The sequence below is a fragment of the Tetrao urogallus genome (genome assembly GCF_951394365.1).
Source record: "Tetrao urogallus genome assembly, chromosome: 2".
In the NCBI taxonomy this organism is placed as follows: Eukaryota; Metazoa; Chordata; class Aves; order Galliformes; family Phasianidae; genus Tetrao; species Tetrao urogallus.
Genome location: NC_136814.1, coordinates 25,703,047 through 25,717,611, shown reverse-complemented (window position 1 = coordinate 25,717,611; position 14,565 = coordinate 25,703,047). Strand labels below are relative to the sequence as shown.

General features: G+C 38.0%; 1 protein-coding gene across 1 annotated transcript in view; it reads right to left on the bottom strand.

The window, feature by feature from the left end:
• Positions 1 to 14,565, bottom strand: part of PRKCE (protein kinase C epsilon) — a gene marked incomplete at both ends in the record, with an annotated part of 268,767 nt that overhangs the window by 237,749 nt on the left and 16,453 nt on the right. The gene's annotated exons all lie outside the window — the stretch shown is intronic.

Genomic DNA, 14,565 nt, shown 5'->3' with positions numbered 1-14,565 from the left:
GCTAAGTGATGCAATGAACACCCACTTCTGCAATTTATCAGCCATAGGTGTGCAAGCAAACCCCATGCTACAAAGCTTTCCTATCTTTCACCTAACACCTAGATCTTCTTGTTTTTAATAAGAAAAACTGGTATGTGAAATGACAGTAACTGTCCCAGTCAAATCTGGACACAGACATGAAAAAGCAAAAGTTAACAGAATCAAAAAAGACTGTTATAATCTTTCATCTGATGCATATCTGGAACATTTGCTTCTCAAAGAGAAGCCAGTTCAGAATGGAAATAGTAATCCAGCATTTGCTGCACCAGAAGAACAAGTTCCAAATTATTTTGTTCCTGATCTGCTTAATAGCCACATACAGCCAGGATTTTTGCTTCCAGCTTCACGATTCCTTTCATTTTTATACCTCTGGTAGCTTCTCCTCTGAAATCATGTAATTCTTAACAACTCACTGGAAATTACACACCAAATGCTTTGACAAGAGTGCTACTGCAGATGTGACTTTTCAGAAGAATAAAAAGTCTGATATTCATCATAATTGAAGTTCTCGTTTGTGTTGGCAGGATTAGGATGCTTTCTTTGAAGTGAGGGGGAAATAGCTGAAAATCTCTGCTTACAGAATCCCATAGAAGTTTCAAGGCAGGAAATGAAGAATATTTTAAAAGTTGTTCTGTAGTACTGATGTGAGCTATTAGATTTTACCTTCCAGCCCAACAAGTATGTATCTCATGAGCATCTGAACATGCATCAAACCTAGTAACAATGAGTCACTGTAGAATTCTTCAATAAGAGCACTAAAAATGGAGAGTGAAATCCCAATGAAATCCTCTGAAGGTAAGGCAAAACTCCCACTAATCGAAAGAAGTCCATGAAGCTTTGCCACTTACTTTGTGGAAAAAAAGGACTTCACTCAATCCTGCTCTTAAAAAAAAAAAAAAAGAAAGAAAGAAAGAAAGAAAAGAAAAGAAAAAAAGGGAAATTTCAAATTCATGGAGTGTCTGTGAAGCTGTATTATTATAGGAAGGTCCTGCCAAAATATTTCAGGACACAACATCATTATTTTTCAATTCCTGCCTCACCAGGAATTTAGAACTTGCCTATACAGATTACCATCCTGAAAATTAAACTTTTTCTTTCTCTGTTCATATACACCACCAGTTCTATGAACTAACTCTTGCACTGTACACACTCTTACAAAGAACTGTGTTCCTCGTAGGCTGGCTTCATAAAAGACCATGAAGAAAGTAAAAATATTTTAAGATGGTATGAGATCACAGCAATAGAGTCTTTGCTGGAACATGGTGAAGCAATAGATGAATTCAAACTGAGAAACAGAAACAGCTTGCAAGCACTACGCTTGGTCTGAGCACAGAAGCAAGCAGGAGAAGAGACAAACTTAATCACTGGAACAGGAGCACATGAAATAACAGATGATGTATGTGGGGTGCCTAACAAATAAATAACTTCCCTTTAAAGGAATGCTATGGTATCTGGCTGCTGCATTCTTAGAAGTTGCCTTCCATAGACAAGGTAATCATATGATTCAGTTGAATTCATAGCCAGCTATACACTCACAGTGAGGAAGCCTAAGCATATTACTAGCTAATCTCACTAAATTTATTGAATTGGTGTACCTTCTGAAAGTTAATGTGGTAAATTTATGTTCATTATTTTCACTCTGCACTGCTGCTTGGTAACAAAAGCTGTAATGTGTGTGAACAGTGAAGTCATAACCTAGAATTTTATGTGAAACCAGCAAAAAAAAAAAAAAAAAAAAAAGTTACAATCACAAGCTGGACATCAAGAAATACAATTCAGGATCTTAAAGTCAACAGATGGTGTTAATCTTTCATATGTCAGTGATTGTTTTGGAGATACCCTTATTTGCTAAAAAATGCTTAAAAGCTGGCATCTGGAAGAAAAGGAAAAAGGAGAGGGGAGGGGAGGGGAGGGGAGGGGAGGGGAGGGGAGGGGAGGGGAGGGGAGGAGAGGAGAGGGGAGGAGAGGAGAGGAGAGGAGAGGAGAGGAGAGGAGAGGAGAGGAGAGGAGAGGAGAGGAGAGGAGAGGAGAGGAGAGGAGAGGAGAGGAGAGGAGAGGAGAGGAGAGGAGAGGAGAGGAGAGGAGAGGAGAGGAGAGGAGAGGAGAGGAGAGGAGAGGAGAGAATTAATATATCAAGAAATTTAGTTACAATTATAGAAGATATTACACTGACAGCCTCAATATAATCCAGAATTTAAAGACTTTTAGCATTCAGTAAACTACTAGAGATCACTGTTTTCAAAAATAGTCTATTATTAACGTGCAGTTATGGATTTCCAGCAAGATTAGAACACTCTTTAAAGTAAAAATAGTTACTTCTGGGTTAAATTTGAAATTAGGTAGAGAGCTACATACAGAAGCTTAAATCAGAGGACAAATGGCTTTCTTCTGCATTTCATTACAGGGACTCATCTCTGTTTTCTGTACTACCTTACCAGAAGATTCAATTAGTCCACTGAAACATAAACACAGTGAATTATTTAAAAGGCATCTCTTTTCAGCTGACATGCCTATTATCACTGTCATGTTTCTACTAAAACTTCTCAAATTAAGAACACAGAAAGTCCAAAGACTCAGCTAGAATCTCTAAGAAACTTCCAAGTTGTCACAGTTCTCTCCTGTGCTGGTGATGAACTGCTTTCCAATGTATTAGGTCATAAATACAGATATATTCTGATATTCAAAAGAAAAATATAGGCTTTTATAATATCTGACTGTGCCAATAGAAAACTTTCTTGAGACATTCTCTAGTTTTTAGTGTATCTACCCAAGGAAATATCAAACTGCTGTATGAACAACCAGCTACAGCTATATGCATCCAAGAGGTGAAACATCTTCCTTTTTCAATGCATATGGAACTTGGTAATAAGTTCCAAGAGCACACCTAGAGTTGGAAGTGTTTAGAAGCAGACTAAATAAGCCAAGGTGTGCAGGACTATGCGCAGTGATCACAATCATAGTCTTGCAGTGACTAAATTTGAATGTATTAAATTTAGGGAAAATAATAATTGCAACTTCTGCTCTGTGAGTTTATGTATGACAAGAACAATCACCAGGCAAAGAACATTATCAATGTTCTTTCTATCATCAGCCACAGCAAATGAAGAGGCAGCATCAAACAGTACAAATGTTTGTATCAACACATAATTCAGGAAATACAGGTTTGCCTCCAGCCCCTCAAGAAAGACTTGCTAATGACAGTAATATTTGGAAGCCTGTTGTGAGGCTGACCTCTGACTGAGAAAGAAGGTTATCTAGACATCTGAATTGTATGCAAAAACCCAAAGCTGTTTCAAAAATCAGCATAACCTTCTATCCTGGACATCTGCTGAGTCTATCAAGGACAGTGGAATCATTTTAATAAAAACTAGTTTTCTTTATTACTTGTATAACATTGAGATAACAGATCTCTTGCCTTCAGATAGTTACATACCATCTATGAATAACAGTAAAATCTGAAATACTGGACAGCTTGGAATACAGAAGCTCCTCCCCTCCTTCCTAAGGATAAGTAGATGCACACGTACCAACTAGAGATTCCAGTTCATTAGACTAAAAGTATCATGTCAGTGACTTTCACAACCCGAAAAGAATATTGATACTTTCATGAGACTTTGTTCTGATGGGAAACAACCAATGTTGTTTCTTTTCCAGAGTCACCTCATTCTTCTTCCTGATTTCTCTCTCCACCTCTTGTATTTTGTGCACCCCAGTTTCAGATAAATTGATGTTATCTCACAACTTAGGGAAAGGTCAGAACAAAAGATCATCTTCTGAGATAATACAGAAGATCAGATCTTTTGCTTTGTTAATCTATGCTTGGAACACAGCAGAGTGATCAGGGACATAAGAGAGCTGAGTACTGAATTATGATAAATTCATCCCTCTCCTCCCTTTCAAGTTAAATCAATTAACATTAGAAAAAAAAACTAACACGTCATTCACTCTTTGAGACAGCAGTTTAATTTCATGAAATGCTATTTTAAAAGATTCTATTTGTTTACTTACAGCATAACCAAAATGAGAGCCTGAGGAATTACAATAATAAATAGAAATATGAGGTTTTCATCTCCATTTAGAACAGGGCTGTCTCCTCACAAAGTTCTTGCAAAGTTGTATACCTGACACTAACTAAACTAACTAGCAACAGTTTGCTAGTTTCTTCATTTAATTACTATTCCAAAATGTAATTTGTGATACAAAGTCTGCTAGGGAAAGGTGCACCAAATAGGGTACATCATTTCTCATTTATAAAGAAAGATAGTATCGCCAATAAAATTAAATACATAGATAAAATTATTAGGCAACAGGGTACAAAGGAAAAGGAGACTAAGTTGTTTTCTTCATTTTATATTTTGAAAAATAAATAGCCATGAATAAATGCCACAAATCATGTCCTAAATGCCAGTGAAACACATAAATCAATGACAGTGATCAAGCCTCCCTTTACAACTGGTCATTTCTTAAGAATTTGTCAATAAACTTTGCGTTATAAATGAAATAGTTATTGAACATGCAGGTACATGAAAACTAACCTTAGTGAATCTCTTCACTGTTGGAAATCAACCTGACTGCATCTGTACTGCTTAGATTACCGTTTAAACTATACACTAAGAAGTCCCAGAATCCACAGCAGGGCGGAGGCTACTATTGTTTTAACTTCCTGGTTGTATAAAGAAGCTTAATCCTTACCACCATCATAAAAGGAGTGGTTGCACCCTTTATTTCACAGAGATTTAAAACAGCTATCAACAAAACTTACAGTGAAAAGAAAGCGAGAAATGAATGAACTTCATTTGACAGTGTGTTGCAGCACAGAATTTCTTCTGTGCTTAGATATGTGTGGAAGAGAAAGATATAGTTGTCGAGGTCGCCACAGATCAGGAATTTTTATTTCTCACACTCTCCTATCATAAAGATCATCTCTGAGATTTAAAGACAGACAAAGTATTTCTAACACATCATTAGGACATACCCACTGTACTACCCATTGCATAGGTCAGAAAATGGCTTTCATGTCCCATGCCATTAAAATGTGAGAATTTCTCTATTATTAACACTCTACTGCATATTAATCCAAATATCTTTAGTGGACTTGAAGTTAAATGAGGGAAGAATAAGAGATTTACCACCAAACAGTAATGCAGGCTACTCATGTGACACCAGAAACTCATACTAAGCAAAGAATCAGGGCCTTGAAAGCACTCTCCTACGTGCCATCAAGCTGTTCTCATCATGAGCTCCTGGCTAGGAGTATTAATTCCTTCCAGGACCTAATAAATATTTCTCCAGTGCAAATTATGTGAAAACTGCTATGCTTTACAGGAAAAAAAAAATGCTTGTGACAGATCAGTATTTTCAAAATAAAAACTGAATTACTAAAAAAGTCCTGACCAGCTGGAATGAATAGTGTAGACAAGAGGTCTCCAGTTTGCTGATTTGGCTCTGTCATGAGCTTTGGAATGCAGACCATTAGCCTTGCTTTTTGGAACACTTGTACATTTGAAATAACAAAGCAAGCTACCTTTATACTAGCAACCTTTATATTAGTCTCCAGGTAACCCTGACTGCCAAGGAATTTATAGCTTAGCTTCATAGATAATGGAAACTACACAGTAATGATTTATCAAGCTATCATCCAGGCAAAATGCATCTTTGGTACATGCACCAACACCCACAAATGTTTGACCCATTGTACATGATGACATGTGTGGCATTCTGTGAAATGTGACTCAAAGTATGTCAGTAAAAAAAGACAAGTAATCCTGCACCCCTCTAGGCTACTGACAGCAGAAGCGTTCTACAAGCTATTTTCTAACCACAAGACCCCGAAGCACCTAAACTAGAAAAGCTCTCTATCTGGCTACTCTACAAAGAAAGATGAAGTGTAAGAGAACTGGTTTCATGCAAATAAACATTCAATTTGCATATACTGCCTGTATATTTCAACAAAAATAGCACACTATACATCATTTCAAATTTTATGGAACTCGGACCCATGTAGAAACATTGTGCAAATTGACACACCCCAACACTGCATTGGCCAGAGTCAGCAAATGGTGATTGCCATGTTAACATTATTCTATAATTTGGTATACAGGCTTTCTAGACACAGTGTTAGGATGGTGACTTTAAAATGAATGCAGACATGAACAAAGTCGTTATCCTTCCTGGAGGGTGTTAATTGTCGTAATATTTCTCAGCACAATCAAACATGAATTAACAACACATGCACATATTTATTAAGAAAAACATAAAATGCATCATTACTTTGATATTTGGGCCTTCGAAGTCCAAAAACAATCTTCCAGTTTTATGTTGCTGGAAGTCTTGAAATGTTAGAACAGTTCTTGGCATAAATGAAGCAATGGAAAGAGAGTACTAGCATTCTTATGAATCAAAACCATATATAAAATTCTATACAGTGTGCTATTTGGTTTTGAAATTTGCTATACAGAAGATACATATTTATGCTCATTTACAGTTCAAAGTTTTTGCATGGAGTTTATTCTTTGAAAATCAGCCTATTGTATCTTTTTCCAAGGTGTGTGAGACTTTTTATAAACTAATGTAATTTCTGTAAATAAAAATGCAAAAATAACCCCACATTTTCTCAAGTATTACTCAAGTTCTATCTGTAGGTTTTTTTACATTACTCATATTCTTGTTTGCTGAAGAGACAAGTTAACTGATGTATATAATATATGTATATGATGTATATAACTATATAATGCTAATTGTTCAAACACCTTCAATGTTTGAAAGTGCAATGTGGCCACTGCAAAAAATAGTTCCAGGAATACTTCGAACAAAAGTAGAAATTATACTTAAAATTTATATATTTTGAGAAGGCTCCAGGGAAACCTTACTGCCATCTTCCAGTACTTGAGGAGGAGCTTATAAGCAGCAAAGAGACCCACCTTTTACATGGTTTGATACTGACAGGACAAGAGGGAATGGCTTTAAACTAAAAGGAAGGGAGATTTAGGTTAGATGTTAGGTGAAAATTCTTTACTCGGAGGGCAGTGAGGCTGCCCTGAGAGGCTGTGGGTGCCTCATCCCTGGAGGTGTCAAGGCCAGGTTGGATGAGGCCCTGGGCAGTTTGAGCTGATGCGGGGCAGCCCTGCCCACAGCAGGGGGGTTGGAACTGTGTGGGCTTTGAGGCCTCTTTCAACCCAAGCCATCCCATGATTCTACGATTCACTAAAAAAGTGAATTAGAAAAGCAAAATTTAAGTAGGTTAATTTTTAAGAAATCACACAATCCCACAAACAGGAGCTCCCAGGGAAAACCTGTGAAGGAGGGTGGAGGTAAGTCTTTATAGGCAACGTTCAACAATTAGCATAAAGTTGGAGCATAATGATAAAATGTATAGCATCAAAAAAACTTCCAGGAAGTTCTGCAGGCTGTATGTTCTCAAGCGGCCTCTCCCTTCCCTGTCTTCACCCACTTCTTTGCCCACAGTCATAACACTGCTTTTCATTATTCTGGTTCAGTATCAAATCCCAATGCCAGAAAATGTCACTGTCCTCACAGCAACCACGATGCAAGCTGGCTGCTTCCTAACTGCATTTGTTCCCACTTGTGACTTGCAGCGACTGTGTTCCTCCCTGCAGCCACCCATGTGCTTCCTCTCAACAGCTTCCTAAGGGATGGGCTCAGCATCCCCTACCAGAGCAAGACTTCCACTCAGTTCCTGCAAGTCCTTATAAAGACAGAAAGCCCAGGGCAGTTAGAGGAAGAGCATCTGTTTGGCAGTGCTCTGGTTACACCTCTAAAGCCTGAAGTAGCTTTGTTTTGAGATACTGTAACTATTGACCCCATCCTCTTAATGATTATGTAATTACCAATATAGACCAGATGATTTTTTATATTCCATCAGCTAATTCCCCTGTAAAATGCTAAACATATAATAAACAGAAACCTGTCTGCAAGAAAAACACCCTGTTCAATACAGCTGAATCACAAGTAAGAAATTTTCATATTTTTATGTCCCAGTAAAGAAAAAGTCAGTTGGCAAATTCACCACGGCACTGAAACAATACAAGCAGCACTCAGCTTATTCCTCTTGCTTCTTATTCAGCCCTTCTGTGCTAAAGATTATAATGCAAAATGAAGGTCAGGGGGCACATAGTATTAAATCAAATCCAGATAGGTTTTATTCCCCATAAACCTCTGGCTACGGATGGGCAACGCTGAAACATGCTATATATTCCACTTCTACCTCTGCACACCTGATTTGCTAACCCTAAGGCATGCAGATGGCGTAATTTTTAGAGGATTTTTTCTTACTGTTAATTTACAATGGAATTATTTGACTCAGGGAGAGAAAAAAAGGGATAGTCCAGGAAAAGCTGCAGGTAAACTTACTTGTCTGTGCTAAATAATAAAATACTATTTGGCAGATCAAGTCACTGGCATAGTATTCATCTAGAAGAAAATCCTTAAGATACCATCGAAGCCTTAAGCAGGTTGAAAACTTACCAGCCTTCACTACCTCTTATTCCCTTCCCTTCACTCACAAAAAAAAGCAATAGGAAAACTATCATGCTAAGCTAAGGATAAAAACTAAATGAGTACTTAATCAGAAGCATTTACTTTAGAGAAAGGCACACTTTGCCCTGCATGTGTCTCAAACAGCCCTTCTCTCATCCAAAAATTCCTCTTACTTTGGTGATAAAAGTGGGAGTTGCTGCCAGTAGCAACCGTGGCAGATCACTTCTTTTTCCATATCTGCCTGCAAAAGCAGCACTTAAGCTCTGATAGCATCCTAAACCAGGAGACTTCAGCCTCTTTCTGCTTCATACAGCCAAGCCAAATGATGATTCTGGTTTCAAAGTAGCAACTTCAGAGTAGTTCCAGCAGGGTTTAAAAGAGACAGATGGCATGAAATGCTGATCTAGGGAGAACTGACAACACTAAGCATCTTACAGAGCAAGGCCCGTATATGGTTGTTCTTAATATGGCACTTTGTACTTTGCTACTAGAGACACATAAATATTTTATTTTAGGATTACAAGGGTTGCAAACAAGGTATGCCAACTAATGTCAAACAGAATAGCTTTACAAATTCCAGGAAAGTTACGTGCAACGCTTAGACAACACATACCCAACAACAGGCTTATTAGTGGTTACAGTAAGAAGAGACGAGACATATCCTCAAAATAAATGACCCCACTGGAAAATTCAAAGCACATTGCTATCATTAAGCTAGAACACTTTCTGCAAAGTCATATAACGTAGACTTTTTAAGCCCATAACAGGCTTATGTCTGTTCACAACTTTTGGTATTGAGTGGTTACAAATTTTATTTTCCAGCACTTTAAAATACGATTCAATCTTGCTTCTGAATAATTCTAATTACTTTTAAAAACAGTTTTGCTGTCAGAAGTTCATTAACAGTAATGACACAATGAACTTAAATATGAGCAACTTCTTTGGGCGATGACAAATGAGTGCCATCTGACACTGCTTACATATCTCCTACACAAGGTATAGTGTTGTCTCTCCAAGTATACGATGATACAAGCCCTTTGATTTCTACTTGAATGCCTTGAAAGTTGGCCTGTAATCAAAAACCTCTACTGACTAATCTGTCCTGCTTATGCATGGAAGTGTCAGCACCAACTCCGATGCCTATGCTATAATGCCTTCTCAGCATATCTACAAGATGTACAAGATGTTTAGTTCCACTCCATGGCTCATCACATACAATTATTTGGATTCACAGCATTAACCTTTATTTCCTATTTTTTCTTAAGGAAAACAAATCCTTACACGTTTATGATATCCTACAAAAAAAAACAATACAGGCTCCACAGAATTAGCAGCTGCAAAACTTTTATAGGGAATTTGAGTTACAAAACTATTATTTATTCATTTTCTTGCTCAAACAATGGAATGTCACTCAGTGATCTGTCACTGGCAAGCTTTTAAAATTAAGTACCAGAAATAAATTGCCCGAGGTTAAATAAAATAATCCAGCAAGCAAAACAAAACAAAAGCAAAAGCAAAAAGAGAGCAATCTCAACAAGAAATCCCCTCTCCACCATTATCTAGTTCTAGCCAACACCCACTTCCACACCAAACCAGACACAGAAACGTAGGCATTGTAGTGCGTCCTAGAGGCTAGAAAATCTGGGCTGTTAAGCAGCAGGAATTGGCAAATTCGGGAAGTGCGGAGTTTAAAACAGTGTCTGCCAGATACTTCTCTTTCCCACTCCAAAAAAGCTTCAATTCAATGGCCTGCAGAATTTAGATCTCTGGCAAAAAGGCTGAATTTTTGCATGTATTTAACTGCAGTCATAGTCAATATCTGCACACAATTATTACTGCTAATTCAGTCCATGACAGACTGAGAATCGTGTGTTACCTGCTGTGGTTGTAAAAACATTTCTGCACAGTTCTCAAACCTGACACTGGGCAGCGTGTTTAGACCAGAGAGAAAGAGCAAGAGAAAATGAAGTGGGAAAAAAAAAAAGGAAACAAATATATACAAGAAAGGTCATGCAGAGCCAGATTTGTTCAGAGTGAAGTTTCAAATGCTCACCGCACAAAATTCAAACCAGATTTTCAAAAATAAAAAATAAACCCCATTAATGTCTGTTATGATGCTTGTGATTAGATATTCAAATAGGCTTGTTTGTTGTCTAACAGCTAATAAACCTTACTAAAAAAAAAAATCTTGTAATCTAAAAGTGCATTTATTTACACATAAAACAGTCCAGCAAAAAATGTGTGATCCGTATTTTGTAAGCCTTTGTTATTTATTTAAGAAAATCAGATCAAAATCTTACAAAGCCCTATTTTTTCCATGATATGTCACTTTTCATGCAGCTGTGAGGGGATGAGTTTTGGCAGTGAAGTTCATGGTAAGGATGAGATTTTGAGTAGAGGAATTCCTGTTCACTGAAGGTCATGCGTCAGAAATACCCTTTTCTGTATATCAGCCTTTAAAAGGACAACACCTCACTTCCTGGTCTGAGCTGAATATGTTGTGAATTTTCAAAATAACACTGCTGTGCTTTTAGCAGTTCAATTTGTAATGGTCAAAGCTGTAGTTAAAAAAAAAAAAAAAAAAAAGCAACACAAAACATAACAAAGCCCAACAACAACAAAAGCAGTGCTATTATCCTGTAGCTGTTTACACTCAGCCCGGCTGCTTGTGGTTTATTTGCAGAAAATTTCAATAATGGAGAGACTGCTTTATTTCCAGGACCAGGGGAAAAAAATATTTTCCCAATATGATCTGTTCCCATTTATTTTCACACAGGCTCTGTAAGGAGGGAATACGAAGCACTTTTGAGTGTCGTTTTAACATTCAGTTTATTTGCAAGCCACTTCATTTCAAACTTGAGCACAAAGAGCAGAAAAAAAAAAAAACGATCTCAGACAGAAAGGGGAGCAGTAACTGCATCTTCTCCACCTCTTGCCAAAAGCACTGCAAAGAATGGAAAAAAAAAAAAAAAACTGTCTCACTTTAAGCCCCAGAACTGGTTAATCAAAGCACCCAGTGATCAAACACACCAGCTAGGGGAAAAAAAAAAAAAAAAAAGAAAAAAGAAAAAGCTATCGGGTAGTCTACTGATGCAGTATTTATAACTGTTGCCTCTGGCAGCCTCAGACAGCAAACAGTAACTGCCATGCTTTTTCCAATGGTCTGAGTGAAGAAACCTCTCAAAACACACTGAGAAAAGGTGCAATAAACCTCCTTGTGGGCAATTATTGAACAACCAGACTTGCAGGGGCATCTTCCTAACCCCAACTACATTTGGCATGCATTCAGACGCACAACCACCTGAGGATGAGATTTTGATCAGTGTTGCACATATCAGGATAGCCCCCCCCACTCCATTTTGCAGGTAATGTACCATGCCCTCGGTGGCAAAGATAAATAGAGTGCATATAAACAAACTGTATAAATCATATGGTATGGAATAATTTAGGTGCAATCCAATAACCTTGCAAAATAGCTTATCAGAAAACTGTTTTATCCAGGTTACACAATCACACTAGAGGCTATTCAACATATTAAGACCACAGAGTGCTGCAATGCAGCCTGCGATGGTACGTTTCTCATACGCTTTTGAGCAATATCAATATCTGATGTAATACTGTAGTATTTCCAGACGTTCTTTATTTTTTTAAGGTCACTTGTATGACTTCAGTTTTCTTATTACCGTCTCTCCTTAGTCAGACATTGCTACCCAGAAGCTCCAACAGCTTTGATGTCCCTTTCTGATAGAAAACAAGGGGTGAGAGGAGAAGAGGGAGGTCTGAGCTTTACCCTACGTGCAAGAGAAGTATTCCATTCTCTTGTCAGATCCCTAGATACATACACTTGATTTCAAAATCTTTCCAAACAACAGTCCATGAACGCAATACCTTGCACTGTCTGTTACAGCTTCACCTCTGCAGGACATCACCTCCCACGTGAGACCTTCCCACGAGTCCTTCAACTGCACCCTGCAGAATGCAGACTGAACCAACCAAAACTAGCAGAGGCATCATTGATTATCAATTCAGCACAAATGAGGAATAAGAGTTGGGGGCAGTGCCCGCCTTCACACATCCTTTATTCCACAGATACTAGGGAAACTAAGGAGACAAACACGGCTCTTTTTGTTCCTCAGGACTCAGGGAAACAGTAGGAACATTTAGCCCTTGCATTCAAAATCAGCACAAGGTATTTTTAAAGCTGCATAGGCTTCTGGCCTGTTTTTCTGAAGCAGACACTCTGTGAGCCAAAAATATCACACAGTTACTTATTGTATCGGTAAACCAACTGCAAACAGTTCTTTCTCAGTTCTCCATCACAGAATCACTGCAGACCTGGCTGCAGGAAAAGTAGTCATAGCTCCCATACAAAAATGAATTCCTAGTATTCAACTAATTTTGATCCTTTCTATATGGTGATAGGTAAGACTTTGTCTGGTTCAGAGTAGGCACAGTTTGAAACACATTTATTTTAATGCTAAGAATTCTGAGATTTAAAGTGACACTGCAAATGTTTCAGAGGAACAGTATTTGTCCTTATCAGTACCGTCCAGGGAAGTCCTGTCCCAGACACTTGGGCTCAAGAGGACGTAATGGAAATTCTGTACTCTGATAAGAAAGGGTCTCAGAAATGTAACTGCGCCCCTTTGCCCCACCATGCGTCTCAGTATTATCACCCTTGAGCTACAGGGAGCAACACTGGGATGTCCTACATGATGATGTCACATAAGCATGCAGTATTATTCACTCCAGATTAATGTACATTAAGGAATACATCATATTTCCCAGACTTGTCCTTTTTACTATTTTCTGCTATGATGAAAATCATAAAGGATGATTTCAAGACAAGAAGTAAGGCTCCTCAGACTCGAGAGGAAACTTCCTCCCCTCCGAAGTAACTTCCCTTCTTGCTTGCTAAATTCAGTGCAGCTTCCCTGTGGCCTCCCAGAAGGCATCACCATACACCTAGAGGGGAAAAAAAAATAAACATCTGCCCAAGAAAACAACTCAACCCCTCTCTGCCAAATAGCCAAAGTACAGGATCTGTAATTTGGATACTTTCTGGGTGCTGCAGGTCCACAGGCATGGAGACACTGAGGTTTCTGTGGAGCACAAGGAAGGCTAAAACTTCATCATTAAATGAGCATGGTCAGCTTGACTCTCCTCAGGAAGAATGAGGAAATAGAGGTAGAAGAACCTGTTTGATGAATCTCTGAGCACTAAAGCCTGAGGCAGGAGCGTTTGCAGAATTAAACACTATTTCTTTTAAAAGCCTGTCTAATTTTTCCTCCCCTTTGCCTCCAAATATTTTATAATCCATACATTGGAAGGGTCAATTAATGCATTAGTTTTATTCAAGCTACAGAAAACAACAACAGAAAAAATGTAATACAATCAAAATTTCTTTTACTCAAGGTTGACCAAAACTTTTACATAATATTAACACAGATTTAATATTTCAGCCAGAATAAAAGGAATCATACTTCATTTCTGTCATGTCACTATGAGCTTCAGTACCAATCAGACTGAGTTTTATTCCCATATACTGCAAAACTCATACATAAAAATGTTAACTGCATGCTCATCATAATAGTAATGAGTTATGAAAAGACTGAATTGATCTGAATAGTGTACAGACTTTTCTCAGCTCATGCTTATAGAGCATACAGATTTCCTTGTGTAACTTCTCAAAACTAAAAAATGAAGAAACAATAGTTGTCCCCTTCATCATGACTAGCAGCAAAGTATGACTGTACCCAACCTTGGTACAAATAATGCCAACAATCACTCCATTCAGAGTACAGGTAGCAAGTTAACCTCATATGGACAGTAAAGTACGTACTAATGGGAGAGGAGGAGTCTAATTCAAATATCCTGGACAAGTTCTGAACCTCCTTACAGGCCATCTGAGATGCCTATGCATCATGAATGGTTCCACTGAAGTCAAGAAAGCTAAACATGAAGGACTTTGCAATTCACCTGAAAGCAATACTGCAAGCTCCTTCACCAAATGGTCTTGATTGCATATTC